Source organism: Pleurodeles waltl, chromosome 2_1 (genome assembly GCF_031143425.1).
Source record: "Pleurodeles waltl isolate 20211129_DDA chromosome 2_1, aPleWal1.hap1.20221129, whole genome shotgun sequence".
In the NCBI taxonomy this organism is placed as follows: domain Eukaryota; kingdom Metazoa; phylum Chordata; class Amphibia; order Caudata; family Salamandridae; genus Pleurodeles; species Pleurodeles waltl.
The window spans coordinates 216409307-216433140 of record NC_090438.1 but is presented as its reverse complement, the minus strand read 5'-3'; positions in this window follow the sequence as shown (position 1 = coordinate 216433140).

Here is a 23834-nt window from a genome sequence, read left to right as displayed (position 1 = left end):
GTCTGACAACCTGTTCAACTAGTTTTTGACAGGTAAGCTGTCACCAGTATCAATGCCGTGAACACACCAAGTGGTGAGTTCAGGGGTCAGGAAGAACATCCCAGCAAACTACTCCAACACTTGTTTGCAGTCTTCTTGCTGCTGTGCTGTCAGCTTGAGGGAGAGTACCACTCTCTCCACTGACCCACCTTGCACATTGGTAGACAGGAGGTCTGGCAGAGGTGGCCTCGCTTCTTCCTTTCCCTCATCTGTGACCATAAGCACGGTCATGTCTGTCCTGTCTTGATGGGGTTTAAGTCTCCTGACATGCAGGATCTGGTGGAGATTCTGAGGGTGAAAATGTCCACCAGGTAGGGGATCTCAGCCTTTTTTTCTAGAATGGACAGGGCCCAGTCCACTTGGCCTGGAGGGCACTGGGAGCCAGAGGCTCCAAACCCACACCAACTAACCTGGATGGTACTCAGGCATAGTAGCCTTCTGGTCATGTCAGAGGTTAATGAGCTTTTCGTTGGCCTCCAGGTTGCTACTTGCCTTCTTCATGTACTCTGCCATGTGAGACTGAAGGCCTAGCACATAGTCAAGCACATTATGCTTAGACTCCTTGAGAGGCTTCTCACAAGACTCTCTCACCAAGCACAATGGGTCTCTTACAGGGTGCCCAACCAGTAACTCGTAGTGGCTGACGATAACCCCCTTTTGGGGTACCTCTCCTTAAGCAAACAACAGACATGGAAGGAGAACATCCCATCTCCTTTGGAGTTTGTCAGACACCCATAATCATGCCCTTTGTGGTCTTGATAAATTTTTCCACCCGACCATTAGTCTGGGGATGATACAGGGTGGTGAACTGATAAGTAGCACTATATTCATCCCACATCTCCTTCAGATAGGCATTCATAAAGTTTCTGCCCCTATCTGAGATCACCTCCTTGGGGAAACCCACTCTGGTGAACACACCAAATAGGGCTGTAGCCATTCTGAGAGGAATTGCCTCTGGATACCTGGTGGCAGGGTCTACTCTCACCGAAATGTTCCAATTGCCTGAGGCAGTCGGTGGGTCAAGGGGACCAAAAATATCAATCCCCACCCTCTCACAGGGAGTCTCATCCACTGGCAACAGTATTAAGGGAGCCTTTGGCTTGCCTCTGTTTGGCCACTGGCCTGCCAGGTGACACAGGAGCTACAGAACACCTTCACTTTTGCTGACATGCTGGACCAATAGAAATGGTTGACTAGCCCATTCCAGGTCTTGGTTGGCCCCAAATGTCCTGCCAATGGGATGTCATGGCTTATGGTGAGGAGGAATATTCTGTACTTCTGGGGGACCACCACTCTCCTGGTTGCCCCTGTTTTGGGGTCCCATGCCTTAGTATAGAGGACTCCATTCTCCCAGTAATCCCTGTGGGAACCAATTACATCATCCTGTTCTTGCCTGGAGGTACCCTGCCTCAGGTCCTCTAGAGTGGGACACTCTCTTTGTCCTGGCACAACTCTTCTCTGGTGGATCCACCCACCTCTTGCAATTCTGCAAAGTCAGGAAGTGCTTGCTTGGGTGGGGTCTCTCCCTTGGAGGTCAGATCCTCCCCCTCAGGATTGGATTCCTCCTGAACCTCTGTAGTCACTTGGGCTGGCCAGACAGACCCTGTGCCCTTTCTCTTGGTTCTGGAGGCTTGGTCCATTGTTCCAGGGCCCAAGTGTCCAGCACTTCCCTGTTGTGTAACCTGTGACCTGGTCACCACACACACATTCAGGGAGGTCCAGCATCTGTGCATGTACCATTCTATCCACCTCTGACCACTCAGATTCTTCAAGATCATTTCCCATTAGACACTCTACTGGAAGGCCAGGAGCCACAACTACCTTCTTAGTGTGAGTCACACCTCCACATTCCAAGCTCACCAGATAGCCATGGGGTGAAGCTTGGTTCTTCTTTCTGCATGAGTTATCTGGCTGAATATACCAGATGGGACCTGCTCTGGAGAAACCAGTTTCTCTGTGACCATAGTCACACTGGCTCCTGTATCTCTCAGATAGGTCTTTTTCAAGGGGTGTTTAGTTTTTAAGCAGTACATTCCTAGTAAGAGGGCACAGTATGGAATTAAATTGTATATGCTGTCAGAAAGTAGTACAGGATACATATATAATTTCCCGGTATACGCTGGTAGGGATTCCAGTATTGACTCTTCTGGTTGTCCGCTCACTTCTGGAGTTAGCGAAAAAATTGTGTGGGAACTTGGTAGACGACTGTTTAACAAAGGTCACCTTTTGTACGTAGATTATTTCTACACTGGAGTGCAGTTGTTCAAGGAGTTGTTTAAAGTGGACACTGTTGCTTGTGGCACAATACGTTCTAAACAGAAAGGCTATCCAAGGGAGCTTGTCTGTAAAATACTTGAGAGGGACAGTGCAGTGCCTTACGGAATAATGAGCTGCTAGCTCTGAAATTTTCAGACAGGAGGGGTGTGTACATGCTATCTACCATCCATGATGAGAGTACTTCCCCTGTGACTGTTTGGGGTCAGGTTGCCGAAGTGCGCGAACCTGCGTGCATTTTGGACTACAATAGGCACATGGGTGGTGTTGATAGAGTAGATCAGAGGTTGGAACCTTACACTGCTCTTCGTAAGTCTTACGTGTGATATAAAAAGTTGGCCCTACATTTATTTCATTTGGCAACTTTTAATGCTTTTATTGAGTTAAAGAATTGTTCACATGAGTCAATGATTAAATTTGTTAAATTTCAGGAGTCAGTGATAGAGAGCCTTATTGTGGTGGAACAGGCAAGAGTTCCTAGAGTAGCAGTGGTGGAGGATGTGGCAGATTGAAGGATCGCCACTTGCCAGATCACATTCCTCCCACTCCCAAAAAAGACTTGTAGAGTATGTGCCCGAAGAGGTATCCGAAGGGAGAGCCAGATGTACTGCCCCGATTGCCCTTCAAAGCCTGGGCTGTGTGTGGGGCCCGCTGTTTTAGAAGGTACCACATGAAGAAAGTTTTTGGGGAAATACCGTGAGCGTAAACTGCCTATTTTATATTTTTATATGCTCAGTTTCATGGTTGGCATTACTGTCATGTATTTAGTTAGTGTTTTTGTGTTTGTAGTTTTGTACTTATTTTATAATTAGTTAGTGGTTTCTTTGTTGTTTATAAACAAAAAAGTGATAGTGGTGTGCATGGGGTGGCGCTTGGCTGGAGGTGTGTGTGGGGTGGTGCTTGGCTGGCGGTGTGCTTGGGGTGGTGCTTGGCTGGCGGTGTGCATGGGGTGGCGCTTGGCTGGCGGTGTGTGTGCGGTGGCGCTTGGCTGTGGTGTGCTTGGGGTGGCACTTGGCTGGTGGTGTGCTTGGGGTGGCGTTTGGCTGGCGGTATGCTTGGAGTGGCACTTGGCTGGCGGTGTGCAGGGGTGGCACTTGGCTGGCAGTGTGCTTGGGGTGGCGCTTGGCTGGAGGTGTGCATGGGGTAGCGCTTGGCTGGTGGTACCAGCCAAACGTCAGTCCACATAATCCCATCAGCTAGAGTGACTTCTGTATCAGGCATGTGGGCATACGTAAGTGATGGACCCTTGAGTGGCGCTGTCTGTCGATGCAAGTGTTGTCATGTGGTGGGCCCGTGGCTGAAGGCGTGAATAGTCTTGTGCATGTCATGTATGAAAGGTGTGTGAATGGACAGTAAAACAGTTGGTGCGCTGATGCAGCTTTACAGCTCATGAGCTGTGAGTCATTGGTTCAGTTTTTTGGCCTTTCAGTTATTAACAGTGCATTTCACTTTTGTGAAATCTCTTGTTAATAAAATTTGATCTACTGAACCATCACTCACCCTCGTGCCAAATCCAACCAGTATGTGTTGTAAAAGTGACAAAACCTGCTCCGCTGTAATCAGGCGTCGCAGCACACTTGTGACATGCTAGTTATCTCAGGTGGGACCCCGATGATGAGGCTTGCCACCAACTTGGTTGGTGGGTGAGGGGTTGTTTTCACATAACCTAAGTGTGTTTCTTTTCACAATTTTAGTGCTTCACACATCACAGACGTACGTGGACACATCAAAGTTATATATTACAAAACTACCTGTAGTTAGGGCCCCTGATGGCCAAAAAAAAAAAAAAACTTTACGTATGGTGCAAACTCCTATATTTTGACATTAGACATGTCTAACGTCAAAATATAAATATGGAGTTAGGTTTGCGCCAAATTTGCATTAAAAAAATTATGCAAATTTGACGCAACAGAAGTATAAATATGGGCCTTACTTTGGTACCAAACTTGCTATATTTAGCTCATCTCTATTTAAAATAAGACTTTATTATTTTAAAATAAAGTCTTCCGATGTTAACCCATAGAGCCTTATGACTACAATGGGGAAAAAAAATGTGGGTGTTTTTCCCCCATCAGGGAGTATAAAACATTCTTTAAAAGGTCCCTGCTAATATTTACACTGCAGTCAACCCTGGAGGCACCTAGAGCAGACCTTAGGTTTGACTTATATGCAAAAATAAGGTTGTTTGAGACTTTGGAAGTACTTTTAATTCCAAAGTCGAATTTGGGGTTAATATTAACTTAAAAGCAGCCAGCAGGGCAGGCCTGCCTTTACAATGCCACTAGGGACCGTAGAAGTGCACCCAGGGGTGCCCTATCTAACCTGGGCTACCTAACCATACATGACCTACCATATACTAGGGACGTAAAGGTAGGTTGTCGGAGCCAATTATAATTAGGTCTAATTTACATACACCATTTTACTCAGAGCACCGGCCCTGGGACTGGTTAGCGGTACCACCAGTATCAGTCAAGAAGTTTGGGGGTTGATCAGTGCAAAATGGATGACTTTTCCACACTGCCCCCTCATAGGCGAAAGGCGATGGGTACTTAACTATACCCTGGTAGTCCTCATAAGCTAAGTAGAAAAACCTGGAAAGTCCATATGGATTGGCATGGGCAGACCCAGGTCTATGTTCCACTGTAAAGTCCATCCCATGTAGGGAAATAGACCACCTCAACAGTTTTGGGTTCTTCCCCTTCATCTGCATGAGCCATCTGAGAGGTCTGTGGTCAGTTTGAACATGGAAGTGAAAGCCAAACAGGTATGGCCTCAGCTTCTTCAGGGACCAGACCACAGCAAAGGCCTACCTCTCAATGGCACTCCATTGTTGCTCTCTGGGGAGTCACCTGCTGATGAAGGCAACTGGTTGATCCTGGCCTTTATCTCTTCTCATTTACTTGTGCCAACACTGTCCCAATCCCTGTCTCTGAAGCATCTGTTTGCACAATATTTTTTTTATTGTAGTCAGGGGCCAGTAGCACTGGTGCTGAACACATAGCCTCCTTCGGAGTGTCAAAGGCCTTCTGACACTCTTGAGTCCAAATGACCTTTTTGGGCTGTTTCTTGGATGCAAGGTCTGCCAGAGGGCCCACAGTGGTCCCATAATTCTAGACAAAGCTCATGTAATACTGAGACAAGTCAAGAAAGGTCTTGGCATGGGGTGGGTTTTAGGAGCCTCCCAATCCAAGATGGTCTGGATTTTGGGCTGGAGAAATTGTACAGGGCCTCAACCTGCAAAGTGGCCCAGGTACACCACTGACTGAGCTTTGCCCTATCTGGCATTTGGTTGCCTTGATAGTCAGACCTGTCTGTAGCACGGCCTGAATCACTTCCCTTGGGTGGACCAGGTGATCCTCCCAGGGGAAACTGAATACAGCTATACCATCAAGATAAGCTGCACTAAAGGATTCCAACCCAGACAAGATTATGTTTACCAACCTTTTGAAGGTGACAGGATTTTTTTTTAAACCAAAGGGCCCCACTTTGGTTTGAAAGTGATCCTCTGGGGTAGAAAATGCTGACCTCTCCTTAGTTCCTGAACTTAGGGCAATCTGTCAGTATCCTAAGGTCAGATCAAAGGTGCTCAGGAACTTAGCAGCCCCCAAACTATCAATGAACCTATGGGGGGAGCATCAGACTTGGTGACTGTATTTAAACCTCTGTAGTCTACACAAAATCTCATCGCCTTCTTCCCACATTAGGGGTTTGGTGCCACTACTACTGGACAGGCCCATGGACTATCAGAGGGCTCCATTACCCTTCCAACATCTTAGCTACCTCAGTCTTGATGTTAGCTCTGACGTGGTCTGACAACCTGTTCAACTAGTTTTTGACAGGTAAGCTGTCACCAGTATCAATGCCGTGAACACACCAAGTGGTGAGTTCAGGGGTCAGGAAGAACATCCCAGCAAACTACTCCAACACTTGTTTGCAGTCTTCTTGCTGCTGTGCTGTCAGCTTGAGGGAGAGTACCACTCTCTCCACTGACCCACCTTGCACATTGGTAGACAGGAGGTCTGGCAGAGGTGGCCTCGCTTCTTCCTTTCCCTCATCTGTGACCATAAGCACGGTCATGTCTGTCCTGTCTTGATGGGGTTTAAGTCTCCTGACATGCAGGATCTGGTGGAGATTCTGAGGGTGAAAATGTCCACCAGGTAGGGGATCTCAGCCTTTTTTTCTAGAATGGACAGGGCCCAGTCCACTTGGCCTGGAGGGCACTGGGAGCCAGAGGCTCCAAACCCACACCAACTAACCTGGATGGTACTCAGGCATAGTAGCCTTCTGGTCATGTCAGAGGTTAATGAGCTTTTCGTTGGCCTCCAGGTTGCTACTTGCCTTCTTCATGTACTCTGCCATGTGAGACTGAAGGCCTAGCACATAGTCAAGCACATTATGCTTAGACTCCTTGAGAGGCTTCTCACAAGACTCTCTCACCAAGCACAATGGGTCTCTTACAGGGTGCCCAACCAGTAACTCGTAGTGGCTGACGATAACCCCCTTTTGGGGTACCTCTCCTTAAGCAAACAACAGACATGGAAGGAGAACATCCCATCTCCTTTGGAGTTTGTCAGACACCCATAATCATGCCCTTTGTGGTCTTGATAAATTTTTCCACCCGACCATTAGTCTGGGGATGATACAGGGTGGTGAACTGATAAGTAGCACTATATTCATCCCACATCTCCTTCAGATAGGCATTCATAAAGTTTCTGCCCCTATCTGAGATCACCTCCTTGGGGAAACCCACTCTGGTGAACACACCAAATAGGGCTGTAGCCATTCTGAGAGGAATTGCCTCTGGATACCTGGTGGCAGGGTCTACTCTCACCGAAATGTTCCAATTGCCTGAGGCAGTCGGTGGGTCAAGGGGACCAAAAATATCAATCCCCACCCTCTCACAGGGAGTCTCATCCACTGGCAACAGTATTAAGGGAGCCTTTGGCTTGCCTCTGTTTGGCCACTGGCCTGCCAGGTGACACAGGAGCTACAGAACACCTTCACTTTTGCTGACATGCTGGACCAATAGAAATGGTTGACTAGCCCATTCCAGGTCTTGGTTGGCCCCAAATGTCCTGCCAATGGGATGTCATGGCTTATGGTGAGGAGGAATATTCTGTACTTCTGGGGGACCACCACTCTCCTGGTTGCCCCTGTTTTGGGGTCCCATGCCTTAGTATAGAGGACTCCATTCTCCCAGTAATCCCTGTGGGAACCAATTACATCATCCTGTTCTTGCCTGGAGGTACCCTGCCTCAGGTCCTCTAGAGTGGGACACTCTCTTTGTCCTGGCACAACTCTTCTCTGGTGGATCCACCCACCTCTTGCAATTCTGCAAAGTCAGGAAGTGCTTGCTTGGGTGGGGTCTCTCCCTTGGAGGTCAGATCCTCCCCCTCAGGATTGGATTCCTCCTGAACCTCTGTAGTCACTTGGGCTGGCCAGACAGACCCTGTGCCCTTTCTCTTGGTTCTGGAGGCTTGGTCCATTGTTCCAGGGCCCAAGTGTCCAGCACTTCCCTGTTGTGTAACCTGTGACCTGGTCACCACACACACATTCAGGGAGGTCCAGCATCTGTGCATGTACCATTCTATCCACCTCTGACCACTCAGATTCTTCAAGATCATTTCCCATTAGACACTCTACTGGAAGGCCAGGAGCCACAACTACCTTCTTAGTGTGAGTCACACCTCCACATTCCAAGCTCACCAGATAGCCATGGGGTGAAGCTTGGTTCTTCTTTCTGCATGAGTTATCTGGCTGAATATACCAGATGGGACCTGCTCTGGAGAAACCAGTTTCTCTGTGACCATAGTCACACTGGCTCCTGTATCTCTCAGAGCCTCTACCTCAGTCCCATTGACTTTAGGCCTCTGCCTGTACTTCTCCATGCTTGAGGTAAGGCGGCCAGGGCTGCAACATCCACCCCTCCCACAGACACTAAGGTGACCTCTGTATATCCTGACCCTATCACTGGGCTAACTTCTATCCCCACACCTACACTAGCAATCCCATGGGACTGCCCACCAGTGGGGGGCTTCTTGGAGCACACAGCATCTCCTCTTTTGTGTCCTGACAGGTGACAATCACAACACTTTCTTGCCTTTGCAAGTTCCTGGAACTTCCCTGCCTTCACAGGGTCAAAATGTTTCCACTGACACCCTCTCCCCTTGGAAGTGGCATGGCTCGGGGCTCCCACTCCTTGTGCAGGTTTTGGGGACTCTTTGGATTTTTTTTATCTCCCTTCCCCTGTCCTTTTTCCGGGGGGGACACTGTCCTCCTTTCTCCTGCTCACCCCCTGGGGGTTTGTTAGAAACTCTAGTTCTTAACCACTCATCAGCTGCCTCCCCCAGGTCCCTGGGTTTGGACAACTTAGAGTCACCAGATACTGGTGTAACTTCTCTGAGATACAATTAGTCAAGATGTGCTCCTTCATGATCAAATTGCATAACCCCTCGTGAGTATTTACCTTGTTACCCTGTATCCAGCCCCACAATGCCTTAACTGAGGTGTCCACAAAGTCAACCCAAGACTTGGTATTGATCTTCTGGGTGTTCCTAAATCTCATCCTGTACTGCTCCGGGGTACAATCAAACTTCTGGGTGAGGTGTCTCTTCACATTCGGATAGGGCTCTGTCTCATCTTCCCCTATGGTCAGGAGCCTATCCCTCCCAGGCACTGGGATCAGTTTCCATTACAATGAACCACAGTACTGAGGCCTAACATGCCTCATCCTTAGAGCCCTCTCAAAGGCTGACAGCCACTTTTCAATGTCATCCCCCTCTTGATAGTTAAGAACAATCCCCTTGGATATTCTGGGGCAAAAGCCATCACTCCTAGGCATCTCAAATTCTATTTCACTGCCACCATCTCTCTGTTCTTTTCTTACCCACTTCTTCTTTACCAGGGCTAACTTCTCTGCCTCTAGAGCTATATATCAAAAACAAGATGATGGATGGAATGCAGAGCAAATCAAACATTCACCTCCAGTCACAGATCTGGGTTTAATTCATCAGTGTTTTTGCATGCCATGCCATTCCAGTTTGGACCCAGCCATATGCAAATCAGTCTTGACCCTGTTCCCCATGGGAACAGTCCAGCTTGAACTATCAAGCCAGGTCCTCCCTGGACCTATATAGGCCAGCTGGGCCTCCAGCTCTCTTTCCCTGGGGAGAAGGTTTGCTTCTTCTGAGGTGAACCCTCTTCCCCTACTAGCTCTAGGCAGGACCTTGGTCACCATGTGGTGGGAGGACACCCATCACTGAGGTGTAGATGTCATCCCTCCTCTGAGAGTCTGGAATTAGCATCCTTCCTCTCCTCTTCTATTGTAGCCTCTCCTGTGCCTACTTCCTGGTCTTCTGCCCAGGCTATAAGATCAGCCTTCCTAATGTTAGTGGCTGCTGGAAACCCCCTTTCAGTACACAACCCCCTAAGCTTGACTACATAGAGTATGGGTAGGCTAGCAAGATCATGCTCTATGGCATCCCTAGGTTTTGTGTCACTTAGCGAAAAACTTTGTCAAAATGAATAAGGAATTTAGAAAAATCACAAACATTAATTCATTGGAATTAGTCCAAATTAAATAATCAAAAACAATTTTTGCACTAGGACAATTCAGAGGACTTTTAATTTACTACACATAAGACTGTAGTGTGATATTAAATACAAGTACTGGATCTCACCACTGCGCACCAAAAATGTTGGAAAATGGATTATTGGTAAGAGCAGGTAAGTACGTACACTTTGCAATGGGCCACAAACCCCCAGCAGGTCCAGTCAAGAGATCAGTAAATGAATCCTTGCTGAACCCCTGGTAGCTTGGCCCATGAGCAGTTAGGCTTAACGTAGGAAACAGGTGTGCAAAGCATTTCATTTCAACAAAATAGTAAATAAGTAAAACACAACACACAATAGAAATCCAATTTATAAAAATAGAAAATATTTGTATTCTTAAATTGACACCGAAATGACAAAAAAGAGGTATAAATCTTTTAAGATTAAATTTAAAAAAATGCTTTCTAGCGACTAAAAACCAAAAGTGCCAACAGGGGGCATTGGATTGCACTCAACCGGAACAAAGTCAAAAGTTGAGGCCGACCGCGATGGAGCCCTGATCAGATATACTCAGCGGGAGGTCTTGGTCAAATATTTACCTTCAGACTTAGAAACGTTTCTGGAGCTTTTTTTCCTCAATGTTGTGCAGTCCTCCTCTACAAGCCAATTTCAATGCAGTGTTGTTTGATTGCGCTTCCTCTAGCCTCCGGTCAAATCTTGGAAGTCTGGAGCTTCGGAGCCTGCAGCAGGATGGACCGGTAATCCAGGCCAGGACGTGGTTGAAGGTAGCCAGCTTGACTCTTGACACTGGGTCAATCCACTTAGAGCGCTTTTTTTCCAAGTTGCTCCAAACTTTTGGATCTTCTTCCAAAAGTACTTTTTAGGGTCCTTGAAGTCTCCACAAATTTGATCAAAAGATCCAGAAGATCTGAGTTGCTTCTTCGGAGTTGGAACTACAGTACCCAGAATGAACCTAGTCAGAATCTTCAAATGGCCACTGGACGCTGGTCAGCCGGCTGCTTCTTGCAGAACTTGATGCAGGAGATTCTGGTCATCTCCTTTGTACCAGTAACTTACCGGGAATTCACCGCTGGAGTTGCAGAAGCAAGGCAAAGTTATTTTATTGGTGAAGGCTAAAGTGGGCAGCTGGTTAGACCTTGTGAATATAGTCTTCGTTGAATTGTGGGAATACTCTGACATATTTATCATTGCTCCTGGGGTGGGAAGCAGGGTGGTGCTCCTGTCCAATGGGGTGCAGGCCACAACCCTCTGGGATTATCACTTCCTGTGAAGTGTGGTACAAATCGATCCCAGAAAGCAAAAATCTCAAAAAATCAAAGATGAAAACAATTAATCCTTAGATGTTAGAAATGGCTGACTTCACCCACTGGTGTAGCCAAATCTCCCTTACCACACACCCTTTCCAGACCCTATCATAATCTAATCAGTGGGGCTCCCATCTGTCAGGAGGGGCAGAAAATGGGGGAGTTTCAGTTTCTTTCCCAAGTGGCTTTCCTTCCTTTGAATAACATTTTGGCTACTCTTCCCCCATCCTGCTCTGCCATCTGCTGAAGCAGTTCTCCATTCATCAGATGCTTCCTTTGTCTCAGCCCAGGCCACCCCATGCCTCATTAAGGTAGCCTGGCTCAGGCTGCCAGAGGCTGATCAATCAGAATAGGGCACTACGGGGCTTAATTTTGTAACTTTCAGAAGGAGTTCTAAAACTCTTCCCCTGCGCTAGTTATGTTAAATTCAACATTGGCAAGTTGTTGGATTTCTTATAACATTTAATTTGGTACCAAACCTGCTATATTTAGATCATCTCTATTTAAAATAAGACTTTATTATTTTAAAATAAGATTTCCCAATGTTAATCTATAGAGCCTTATGACTACAATGGGGAAAAATAAATGTGGCTGTTTTCCCTCACCAGGGCTTATAAAACATATTTTATAAGGTCCCTGCTTATATCTATACTGCAGTCATCCCTGGAGGCACTTGGAGGCACCTGGAGGCACCAAGGGCAGACCTTAGGGGTAACTTATATGCAAAAATAAGGTAGTTTAGAAGTACATCTAATTCCAAAGTTATATTTGGGGTTAACTGTAACTTACAATTAGCCTGCCAGGCAGGCCTGTCTTTACATTGACACCAGGGACCACAACAGTGCACCCAGGGGTGCCCTATCTACCTCGGGGTCGCTAAGCCCATGTGCCCTATCATATACTAGGGTCTTTTAGGTAGGTTGTAAGAGCCAATTATAATTAGGTCTAATTTGCATTCACCATTTTACATGGAGCACTGGCCCTGGGACTGGTTATCAGTGCCCAAGGCACAGTCATAGTCAGTAACCACCACTATCATTCAAAAGGTTTGGGGCTAATCAGGGCTAAAAGGATGACTTTCCAAAACATCTTAACTTTGAAAGTCTCTTCTTTTGAAGGAAAGTCAGAATAACACTGGAGCTGTGGTTTTTAGTCTGTCTCCAGACTGATGTGAATCTCGAATAACTGATTTGGGTGTGGTTTGCAGTATGGATGATCGGAAACTTAGGGGCTTATTTACTGAAATAGTGGTGCAGAGCAGCGTAGTTAGTGACCTTGCTTGCTGCCCTGCACCACAGAGAAAGGGCAGAAATGCACTTTATTTACTAATTATGGTACATATCTTTCCTGTGAAATTCACAAACTAAACACAGGTTTCAGGGACGTTATAGTTAGGAAATATCATTATCTTTAAAAAAAAACATAGAAAGTCACTGGAAAAAAACAAAGGTGACAGGGACTTTATAGTTAGGAATTCGTTTTTTTTTAAAACTCAGAAATTAACTGAAATACCAAAAACTACAGGGAAGTTATGATTAAGTTCAGAATTTACACACTCAAAACAATAGAAATTCAGCTGTTATAGTTAGAGTTATTTCAAGTAACTATAACTCATGCCCTAGGGTAACTATACTTCGTGCCCTCACCATGACCTGCTCATTACCCCACGTATTAAATCACTCATGACAATATTTTATGACATCATTGTTAATATCACTGCAAACTTTGCAGTGAAATTACTAATGAGGAAACGTGAATGGGAGGTTTGCAAGGTATAGTTACTTTTGGAGCATATTATCTTCTGTAGTGACTTGCCGAATGGGTTTTTTCTTGCCCTCTCATATTGAAAACAGAGCACTTCGGTCTCCATTTTAAATACTACAAGTATGCAAATGTGCAAAATAACCTAGAAGCCCCATCCATTTGGCTGAAGGCCCTATAAGGCAAGGGGCTGCACCGAGGCCCAGCAGCCAACCCTGCCATGTGCATAGCGTGGGGTAAGATTCCTTGCTGGCCCGAGTGGCTTCATGAATCTTGAGTAGAGCAATGCAGTGAGTAATGCAATGCAGCACAATTCACTGTGTGGAATTACTCTGCACCAGGGAGGGACATCCATGGGTGCTGCATGGGTGTTCCCACAAAACATCCATGGATTTTGCTGCCTTCCCAGAATTACCAGAAGTAGTAGATCTGGTAATGCGTAAAAACGTATACCTCCCCAGGTGAGGTGAAACGAGGAGAAATATATTTATTTCTCCTTGTTTTTTTCTTCTATCTATGTGTGCTACATTCTGCAGCACTCATTGAAAGAGGAAAAAGCCTCTCAGGATTGTTTTTGTGCAGGAAGGTTAATCTTCCTGCACAAAAACAATCCTGCATACAATGCAGGCACCTTTGCACCATGGTGCAAAGGTGCAGGCATTGGCATTAGGCAGCCAAAAGGGGTCCAGTTCAACGGAAAAGACAGGAATGTGCTGTTTTCCTTTCAATTTGGAGCATTCCTGCCCTTTCCCTGCCATGCAGTGCAGCACAGAAAGATTCTTGCTGCTATGCACTGCATCACTATCTCCATAAATATTGCCCTAACTTTCATAATGTCCTTTGATAATTACAACGGGAAACTCATGTTTTGGGACCTCTTCTCTTACGTGGCCCCACTTGACAGATCAGCATGAAACTTTCCATGAAGGAGCTGAAGTGAATGACCCTTTTTTGGAAAGTTTAGTGCAGATTCACTGAACATCATAGTTATTAAAGAAACAAACAATGCTTGTTTATGGAAAGTCAGACCTAACTTGATGATATACTTGATTATATACTGATTAGAAGTAGAGTAGTAGACCTTTTGGCCAGCGTACCTGCTGCTGCTGTCCCCGCAGCCTACCCCCCACCCTCCTGCCTCCCAGGTGACCAATCCCCCTTCTTAAGGGTGGTCGATGCGTGCTGAGAGGCGACTGAACTGACCTTTTGGCCAACATCCGTAACTCCCCTTGCGTGGCCACTGCTGCTGCTTTGCTGCCTGTCTCCTCATAGAGCCTGCTCGCTGTGTGTTTAAGGCATCTGTTAGGTCTGTCCACCTTTCTCCCCATATTCCTTTCTTTTTGCTCTACTTTCTTCCTTTTTCACTTTCTTTCTTTCTTTACTTACGTGACTTTGCGCTTTTTCCCTTGTTCGCTTTGCGCTTTGCTCCTCGTGCTTTCCCTGCCGCTGCTGCCCCTGTAGCCCCACCACTACCCTCATTGTGCTTCCCCCCCACCTCCCAGCTGGGATCCCCCCTCAGCCCCCTTTAACTTCTTAAGGGTGGTTAGTGTGTGGCAACACCAGTGGTATGCCAAATGCAAGTCCGTCTGCACCCATCTGTGCCTGTACTGCGCCCAGAACCCTGGACCCTGAATCTCACGCCACCAAACGATACAACACTAAGACCATCCATGCTCTGAACCCCGGACTCTGGAGCGACTGTCACTCTGCCTCCCCAAGAACACTTATGGACCTTTCTCCTGCGCTAGTGCCACCTCACTTGCACCGCTCACAAAAAGCAAACCAGAACAACACAAGAACTATCTCAGGATCACCTCAAATGCATCCTCCTGAACATCCGCTCCCTGCAGAGACACGCCTTCATGATTTTGGACTTGTTTGACACCGCCCACCCGGATATTATATTTTTCACAGAGAAATGGACCACCACAACATCCAGCCTGGACATCGCAATTTCCATCCCTACAGACTACAAGTTGGCATGCAAGGACTGCCCTTCCAGACCTGGAGAAGTCATAGCCATCGCACACAAGGCCACCCTCCAACTGACGGTGAACACAAAGGAGTCCACTCCCATCATGGAGCACCAACACTTCCAAGTTCACACGACCCCAAACACCACAACCCACAGCACCCTCATATACAGACCATTCGGACCACGACCAGCATTCAGCTATGCCATGATGGACCACATAGCCCCCAAGCACTCGCCTCCAGCAACTACCTGCTCCTAGGAGATCTCAACTTCTATTTTAGTGATCACAGTGACCTCAACACCACAACCCTACTCGAGAACCTGAACACAATTAGACTCAAGCAGCTGGTTACTTCATCAACGCACACCGCCAAACACACTGTCGACCCCATCTTTTCTGCTAGCAGCATCACCATTGGTGTTGTGTCCCCGCTGCACTGGATTCACCACCACTGCCTCCATTTTTCCATCTCCACTCCCACAGCACACACTCATGCAACATTCCCTGCCTACAGAAGATGGAATCATGTCCCAGAACAGCACCTCACAAGTTTCCTCACCAACTCTCTGCCCCCCGACACAACAGATGCCAACAAATCAGCCTGGAACCTCCGAGAATGGATCACCAACTGCACCGACACCCCAGCTCCTCTCTGAACAACCACAGAGAAACACTCCTCCAAAAAAGCCAACTGTTTCACCCCGCACTCTAGGAATCTAAGCGCTTATGCAGGAGGCTGGAGAAGAAGTGGAGAAACAGCAAGTCTCCACAAGTCCTGGCAGCTTTCAAAACCACCACAAGATCCCACCCCAACCTGATCAGGGACCAGGACTCCTGCGTGGGGGTACCAAGGCCGCATGTGTCCCATCAATGATGTTGGGGATATGTCCCAGGGCATAGAAGTCACCTTTCACTGTAGGCAAATCCTCCACCTGAGGGAAAACGATGTAGCTGCGCATGTGTTTCAGCAGGGCAGACAACACTCTGGATAACACGTTAGAGAATGTTGGCTGAGACACGTCTGATGCAATTTGTTTGAAAGGACCCACTTGCCAGGAAATGGAGTACTGACAGGACCTACACTAGAGGGGGATTCCTGTGGGATGGCGGATAGCTGACATCAGGTATGGCTGCAACTGGGCACACAGTTCCTGGATTGTGGTACGATCAAGTCTGTAGGTGACTATTACATGTCGCTCTTCCATTGTCGACAGGTCCACCAGCGGTCTGTACACAGGAGGATGCTGCCAACTCCTCACCTGCCCCAGCAGACATGCTCTATGGATGAGAACAGCGATCAGAGGGTCAGCCAACACTGAGGTATGAAACGAACAACTTTATTGCACACATTTGTCAATCCGCCACCAGCATCACGCTCAGTGAACCCCCCACTGGCACCGGCGCTCAGGATACCGCCGCCAGAATCACACTCAGTGAGCCCCCCACCAGCACTGCCGCTCAGGGCACCGCTGCCAGCAGCACGCTCAGTGACCCCCCCACCAGCATCGCTGCTCAGGACACTGGCGCCAGCAGCATGCTCAGTGATCCCCCCACCTGCACCGCTGCCCAATGAGCGCCCGCAAGCACCGCCGCTACTGAGCCCGCCGCCAGCACCGCCAGTGGCCACGGCACATCCTGTTCCAGTGGCACCACCGCAGACATGGCTGCCATGCCCAGTGGTCATTCGTACGAGGCTGATGGTCAGTTCCAGGGGCCTGGACAGCTTGCATGTTGCCCCACCGTCAGTGGAGTGTCAGATCCACTACCTCAGTCCTTGGCAGGATGAAGCACTCTGGGCACAAAGCCCCCTCCAGAACCAGTGGAGAAAGGCATCCACTACCTCTGTCCTTGGAAGGATGAAGTACTCTGGGCACAAAGCCCCCTCCAGAACCAGTGGAGAAAGGCATCCACTACCTCTGTCCTTGGCAAGATGAAGCACTCTGGGCACTTATCCACTTGAGATACTGTGGCTTTGCACTCCCCAGGATAAAGCAGTGGGCAAACCACCCACTGGAGAGACTTGTGAGACTGTGGCTTTGCACTCCCCAGGATAAAGCAGTGGGCAAACCACCCACTGGAGGGACTTGTGAGACTGTGGCTTTGCATTCCCCAGGATAAAGCCGTGGGCAAACCACCCACATGAGAGACTTGTCAGACTGTGGCTTTTCACTCCCCAGGATGCAGCAGTGGGCAAACCACCCACTGGAGAGACTTGTGAGACTGTGGCTTTGCACTCCCCAGGAGGCAGCAGTGGGCAAACCACCCACTGGAGAGACTTGTGAGACTGTGGCTTTGCACTCCCAGGATAAAGCAGTGGGCAAACCACCAACTGTAGAGACTTGAGAGACTGTGGCTTTGCACTCCCCAGGATACATCAATGGGCATGGAGCCCCCTCGTGGAGCTGGCGTGGTGCACTCATCCGGCTGAGGTGCCCCCCTTCAATTCCCCCTGAGGTGCCTGTTTTATTTCGATCTGATGCCCCTGCAGTGTTCTCTCCGTTTGGATCGGGTATTGAGTGTGGGCCTCGCCCATGCATTTTGGGCCCAGTGGTCCACGGACTATGTAGGTGCAATGCATGGTCATAATTCCTTTCTTTTTTACCGCCGGCCTGTTGGCGGTCTTACCGCTGCTTTAACACCGACCGCCAGGGTTGTAATGAGGGCCATAGTGTTATAAGCTTCATAGAAGAGCTACATCGATTTCTTTTTACCAGATACTGCCAGCAAATGCAGAATATCAAATTTTACTCATTGAAATGAAAACATTGTTAGATAAGCGATATTCCTCTAATAAGGATTTATACAATTTTTATAAGATTATCAAGTTTTTCCATTTCTTGTCAGGTTTCCTCAGACCTTTCACCATTTAACATATTACATTTATCCATTTTAACCCAAAAAGGTAAAACATAAATTCAGAGTATAAGTGTAGCAGAGGAGAAGAAATCAAACAAAGCAGGGAAGTGGTTAGTATTGTTTGTATTCTGGCAGGCTGAGCTGTACGTAAAGACTGTTACCAAATGTACAGTATGTTGCAAATAGCCCATTCACATTAAGTGAGAAGAATTGATTTTGACTTTAAACTCTTCTAACAAAATCCATTTGACTATACGAAGGTATGTACATGGTCAATATTAATCAGGGTTGTCATTTAATAAATGACAAACACATTTCTTTTATAAGCCACTATCAGCAATTGCAGCTCACTTGGCTGTGTGAGATGCCTTTCCTTGGTGAGTAGTACAGACACACAAATGCTGCGTACATTCTTAATATAAACACATGAATGACAAATAAAAAACTAACTTATGTTCTTAAGCTTTTTTTTGGCTAGGATAAAATTGCAGTTAATTGAAGCTGACTTTCTGATGCCCAAGCATGGACAATGGATGAGGAAATAAGTAAATACATATTACGAGTAAGAGCTGGGGAAGTTATAAACATGTTGTCAGAACTGACTAGTGTAGGGTTATGGCTCTCTATATAGTGTGCGAAAAAGACGTGGACTGTGCAGAGTCCAAGCAACCCCACTTCGGCATCCAGAGGTAAAAAGCAGACCACCTAATGCTCTTTTTATGTGGTAGTGTGGGTAAGTAGTTAGGTTTATCTTGGAGATGTGCCAAACATTTGTTGTACTCACAGTATCAATAAATGTGGATACACACTCAGAAGAATAACTCGAGAAAAATTTACAAAAATACTTCAGATTTTTATAAAAAATTTAAGACCAAGATCATTAATATATGGTAAATACTTCTTTTGCTCTGGTTTCTCAAATTTCAGAAAATATATGCTTTTGTGCATAGTTTCGCACCATAAGAATGAATGGCGAAATCTTTAAAAATGCATAAATAAACAGGCTGAGGTAATTGAGATGTCCTGTGGGCCAGCCTGAGACGTTCGGGTGGTTTCTGGTTCAAGCAGGACCAGCGTCTGAACGTCTTGGAGCTGGTGCACAAGTTAAGCCCAGTGGGTCCCCTTTGAATGTAGACGTTGCAAGGGTTTAGTGACTCCTAAAGCACAGCTGGTTTGGTGGTGTAGGGCCCAGGGACTCCAGGTGCAGTGCAGATAGGTTATCCAACAGTTGTGCGTCAGGGAGTCTTTGGAGCCAGGCTCAGGTCAATTGGAGGGTGGATTGCAGATCAGCAGGGCAACTCTGTGGGGCGGTTCTTGGGTGTCCTGAAGTCCCTCAACTGGTGCTTGCTTCTGGTCTTCAGAGACTCCGGAGTGGACTATGCTTCTGGTGTCTGACGTAGGGGGTTCAGTAACCCGGACAATCACATGTCTCAGGTACTGAACCTTGCAGTGCCACCAAACTAGGCACACTGGTAATTTTTGTCCTTCGGGTCTGTTGTGCTGATTTTGGTCAGGGTGCTGAGTCCGGTTCATTGGTCAACGGCCAGTGAGTGAACTGGACTTCACTAGATCCTTGCTTGCAGGTTGCAGGAGAGTGATCCCTTCACTCTGAGGGACGTTCTTGGTTTCAGAAGGCTGGAGGTGCTCTTGGGGTTTTTGGAGCCCTTCATGCTATCTTAGGGTGGCTATGCCCACTATGTGACCCCTTCCTGTGGGAAGGTATCACATCCTTAACCCTGATTAACTATTTTCCTGCCATTCAAGATGAAGGAAAATGAAATGGATTGTTCACCTCCCCTACCACACTTGAGGGGTGGTGCAGGCAGAGGGGGGGTACTCCTCCTACTCTGGCTAAGTTTTCCCCTGGTTTTCCCACCCAAAGTGGAGGGAAAACCATTGGAAGGCCATCTGCTGCTAACAGCAGAAGCGGGGGTTAGATTTCAAAGGCGGTAAATCCTTTGGAGCTGATCGCTAGTGTAGGATGCCTGCCTGGGTGAGGAGGCGTAAAACCTCAACCCAGGAAAAGCTTTGTGTTCTGGCTTCTGAGAGCAGAGGCTCTCACCCAAGGAGTCCAGAATTCTGTCTGGTGGTGGCAAGCAGGCTAAGACCAGACAGCAACCATGCCAGGGCTATTAGGTTTTGCAGGGACACCTCCAAGGTGCCCTTTTGGTGCATGTTAAAATAAATCTAACATTGGCATCAGGGTGGGTTTATTATTCTGAGTTGTTTGATACCAAACAACCTAGTGTTCAGTGAGGCCATCATGTAGCTATGGAACTCGTAATGACCAGTGTCCAGCACATGTATTTGCTGTGGCTTCCTTGTGCACTTAGCATGTCTTGAGGTTTTACAAAGACACACAGGGGGCATATTTGATCATGCACCCATATGCTCTCACATGCATTATAGCGCACCCTGCCTTAGGGCTGTAAGGACTGCCAGAGGCGTGATTTATTTATAGTGCATGCAGTGTTAGTGGACATGGCACTCTTAGTGAGTGCCATGTCGAGTTTGCAACTTTTAAATACACCTTGTCATGCACTTGCAATGGCAGTCTGCATTAGGCTGGTGTGCAGCCTCTCAGAGTGACAAAAATGGTGCTGCAGCTCTGGGAGGCCCTCTTCAGTACTCATGCCTTAGGTACCAGAGGTACCATTTACTAGGGATTTACAAGGGTGGCTAAATGCCAAGCATAGCATAGTTTTGGGGAAAGGGATCTGGCCCTTTTTTGCCGGGGCCCGTGCCACTTACAGTTTGGAACCACATAATTTTCCAGACAAAAAAATGGGGGGCTACCATGTCAAAGGAAGCCCTTTCTCACAACTAGATCTTAATTGCCTCCCCCTCACTGTCTTCTCCCTGTAAATATAGTATTTTTTTATTCAAGAATGGAGTGTGCCTGCTCACCTATGTCATTAAAGGAATCTGGCAATGCAGGAGGGTGGCATTAGCTCTGCAAGGAAGAGATGTATATGTCTGGCTATGTGTTAACTTCCTCCTCAGTGTTGTGTTCAACTGCTCCACATTGATTTCTCGTGCTGAGTAATGTTCTTAATTTTTGTGGTGTTACTTTTTTGGAAACATAATAATATGTTAAAAAAAAAAATACACAAATGTCAAATGTGCATTCACCTGATGCATAGAGACACATTCTTAAATGTCCTTTCAGTTTATGCATTCTGGCTCATTTTACTGCGTGTATGATAGAACTTTTTATTATTATTCATAGTGACTTATCCTTCCCTATATATTCCACCTCATTATTATAGATACCTTTGTGTATGCTCTCTCATCCAGGGTCCCCTGACTTCCAATGCCATTGCACCTCTACAATGATGCACAGTGGAGTACACACATAAATGCACAGATGCTGGAGCATATACACATGCACATGCACACACGAACACACACACACACACCACCGTTGAGCACCATTTTAGTCTCCAGAAGTTGTGCTTCAGAAATAGCATTAGAATATGGGCAAACATAAATTTACAATTTGTAACTAAACCTCCACATACCTTGACATATATATTTATTCAAGGTACCTAGCATTAAGAATAGTAAATTAATGTTATATACTTACACTATATACTTACCTTAAGGTTATAATTGAAAATTACAGTTTTAAGACAATTATTTTGTAAAAAGATATTATGTTGTTGATATTCTGACCTACAGACCATCAGAAAGAGCCGGAATGACAGGCAAATGTCCAGAACCAGTCACCACTCAAGGCACTTGGGGCATTTTTACATGCTCCTTGCGCTACCTTAGTGCCACCATAGTGTCTTTTTGTATGCAAAGGTGGCGCTAAGGTGACCTGTCCCCTGCGCCAGATTTACGAAGTGGCACAATGCAACTCGTTGCGCCACATTATGCCTGCACCAGACATAGGGGGTCATTCTGACCCTGACGGGCGGCGGAGGCCGCCCGCCAGAGTTCCCCCCTCCGAAATACCGCTCCGCGGTCGAAAGACCGCGGAGGGTATTCTAAGTTTTTCCCTGGGCTGGCGGGCGGGCGGTCACCAAAAGACCGCCCGCCAGCCCAGGGAAAAACTCCCTTCCCACGAGGATGCCGGCTCGTAATCGAGCCGGCGGAGTGGGAAGGTGCGACGGGTGCTGTTGCACCCGTCGCGTATTTCACTGTCTGCCAAGCAGACAGTGAAATACTTGTAGGGGCCCTCTTACGGGGGCCCCTGCAGTGCCCCTGCCAGTGGCATGGGCACTGCAGGGGCCCCCAGGGGCCCCGCGACCCCCCCTACCGCCATCCGGTTCCCGGCGGGCGGACCGCTGGGAACTGGATGGCGGTAGGGGGGTCGGAATCCCCTCGGCGGCGCAGCTAGCTGCGCCGCCTTGGAGGATTCAAAAGGGCGGCGGTACACTGGCGGGAGACCGCCAGTGTTGCCGGTCCGACCACGGCTTTACCGCCGCGGTCAGAATGCCCTGCGGGGCACCGCCGGCCTGTCGGCGGTGCTCCCGCCGACCCTGGCCCCGGCGGTCTAAGACCGCCGGGGTCAGAATGACCCCCATAATGTATGCAAGGGGGCATTTCAACACAGGGAGGCTGTAGTAAAGTACAATCTTGCCTGGCATGTTACCCCCATTTTTACTTGTGTGTCTGTTTGTTTTTGCCTGTGTCACTGGTATCCTGCTAGCCAGGACCCCAGTGCTCATAATTTGTGCCCTATATGTGTTCCCTGTGTGGTGCCTAACTGTATCACTGAGACTCTGCTAACCAGAACCTCACTGTTTATTCTCTCTCTGCTTTTAATATTGTCACTACAAGCTAGTGACTAATTTTACCAATTCTCATTGGCACACTGGAACACCCTTATAATTCCCTTGTATATGGTACCTAGGTACCCAGTGTATTGGGGTTCCAGGAGATCCCTATGGGCTGCAGCATTTCTTTTGCCACCCATAGGGAGCTCAGGCAATTCTTACACAGGACTGCCACTGCAGCCTGAGTGAAATAACGTCCACATTATTTCACAGCCATTTCACACTGCACTTAAGTAACTTAGAAGTCACCTATATGTCTAACCCTCACTTAGTGAAGGTTAGGTGCAAAGTTACTAAGTGTGAGGGCACCCTGGCACTAGCCAAGGTGCCCCCACATTGTTCAGGGAAATTTCACTGGACTTTGTGAGTGCAGGAACACCATTACATGCGTGAACTACATATAGGTCAATACCTATGTGTAGTTTTACAATGGTAACTCTGAACATGGCCATGTAACATGTCTAGGATCATGGAATAGTCCCCCCAAGCCAAATATGGTATTGGGGTGCCAATCCCATGCATCCCCAGGGCTCCAGCATGGACCCCAGGTACCGCTGCTGCCAACCCTCAGACAGGTTTCTGCCCTCCTGGGGTCTGGGCAGTCCAGTCCCAGGAAGGCAGAACAAATCATTTTCTCTGAGAGAGGGTGTTACACCCTCTCCCTATGGAAATAGGTGTTAAGGGCTGGGGAGGAGTAGCCTCCCCAGCCTCTGGAAGTGCTTTGAAGGGCACAGATGGTACCCTCCTTGCATAAGCCAGTCTACACTGGTTCAGAGAGCCCCCAGCCCCTGCTCTGGCATGAAACTGGACAAAGGAAAGGGGAGTGGCCACTCCCCTGTCCATCACCATGACAGGGGTGGTACCCTGAGCTCCTCCAGTGTGTCCCAGACCTATGCCATCTTGAATGCAGAGGTGTGAGGGCACAATGGAGACCTCTGAGTGGCCAGTGCCAGCAGGAGACCTCAGAGACCCCTCCTGATAGGCTCTTACCTGGTTAGGTAGCCAATCCTCTTCTAAGGGCAATTTAGGGTCTCTCCTGTGGGTTCCTCTTCAGATAACGAATGCAAGAGCTCACCAGAGTTCCTCTGCATCTCTCTCTTTGACTTCTGCCAAGGACCGGCCGCTGTCTGCTCCAGACTCAGAAGGACTGCTGTGCTGTTCTGCAAGAAGGACTGCTACTGTGTTGCCCTGCTGCTGTGCTGCCTGAGTGAAAGGACTATACCTGCATTATAACCCAAAGACCACAGGGTGACTGTAGGAAAGTACCA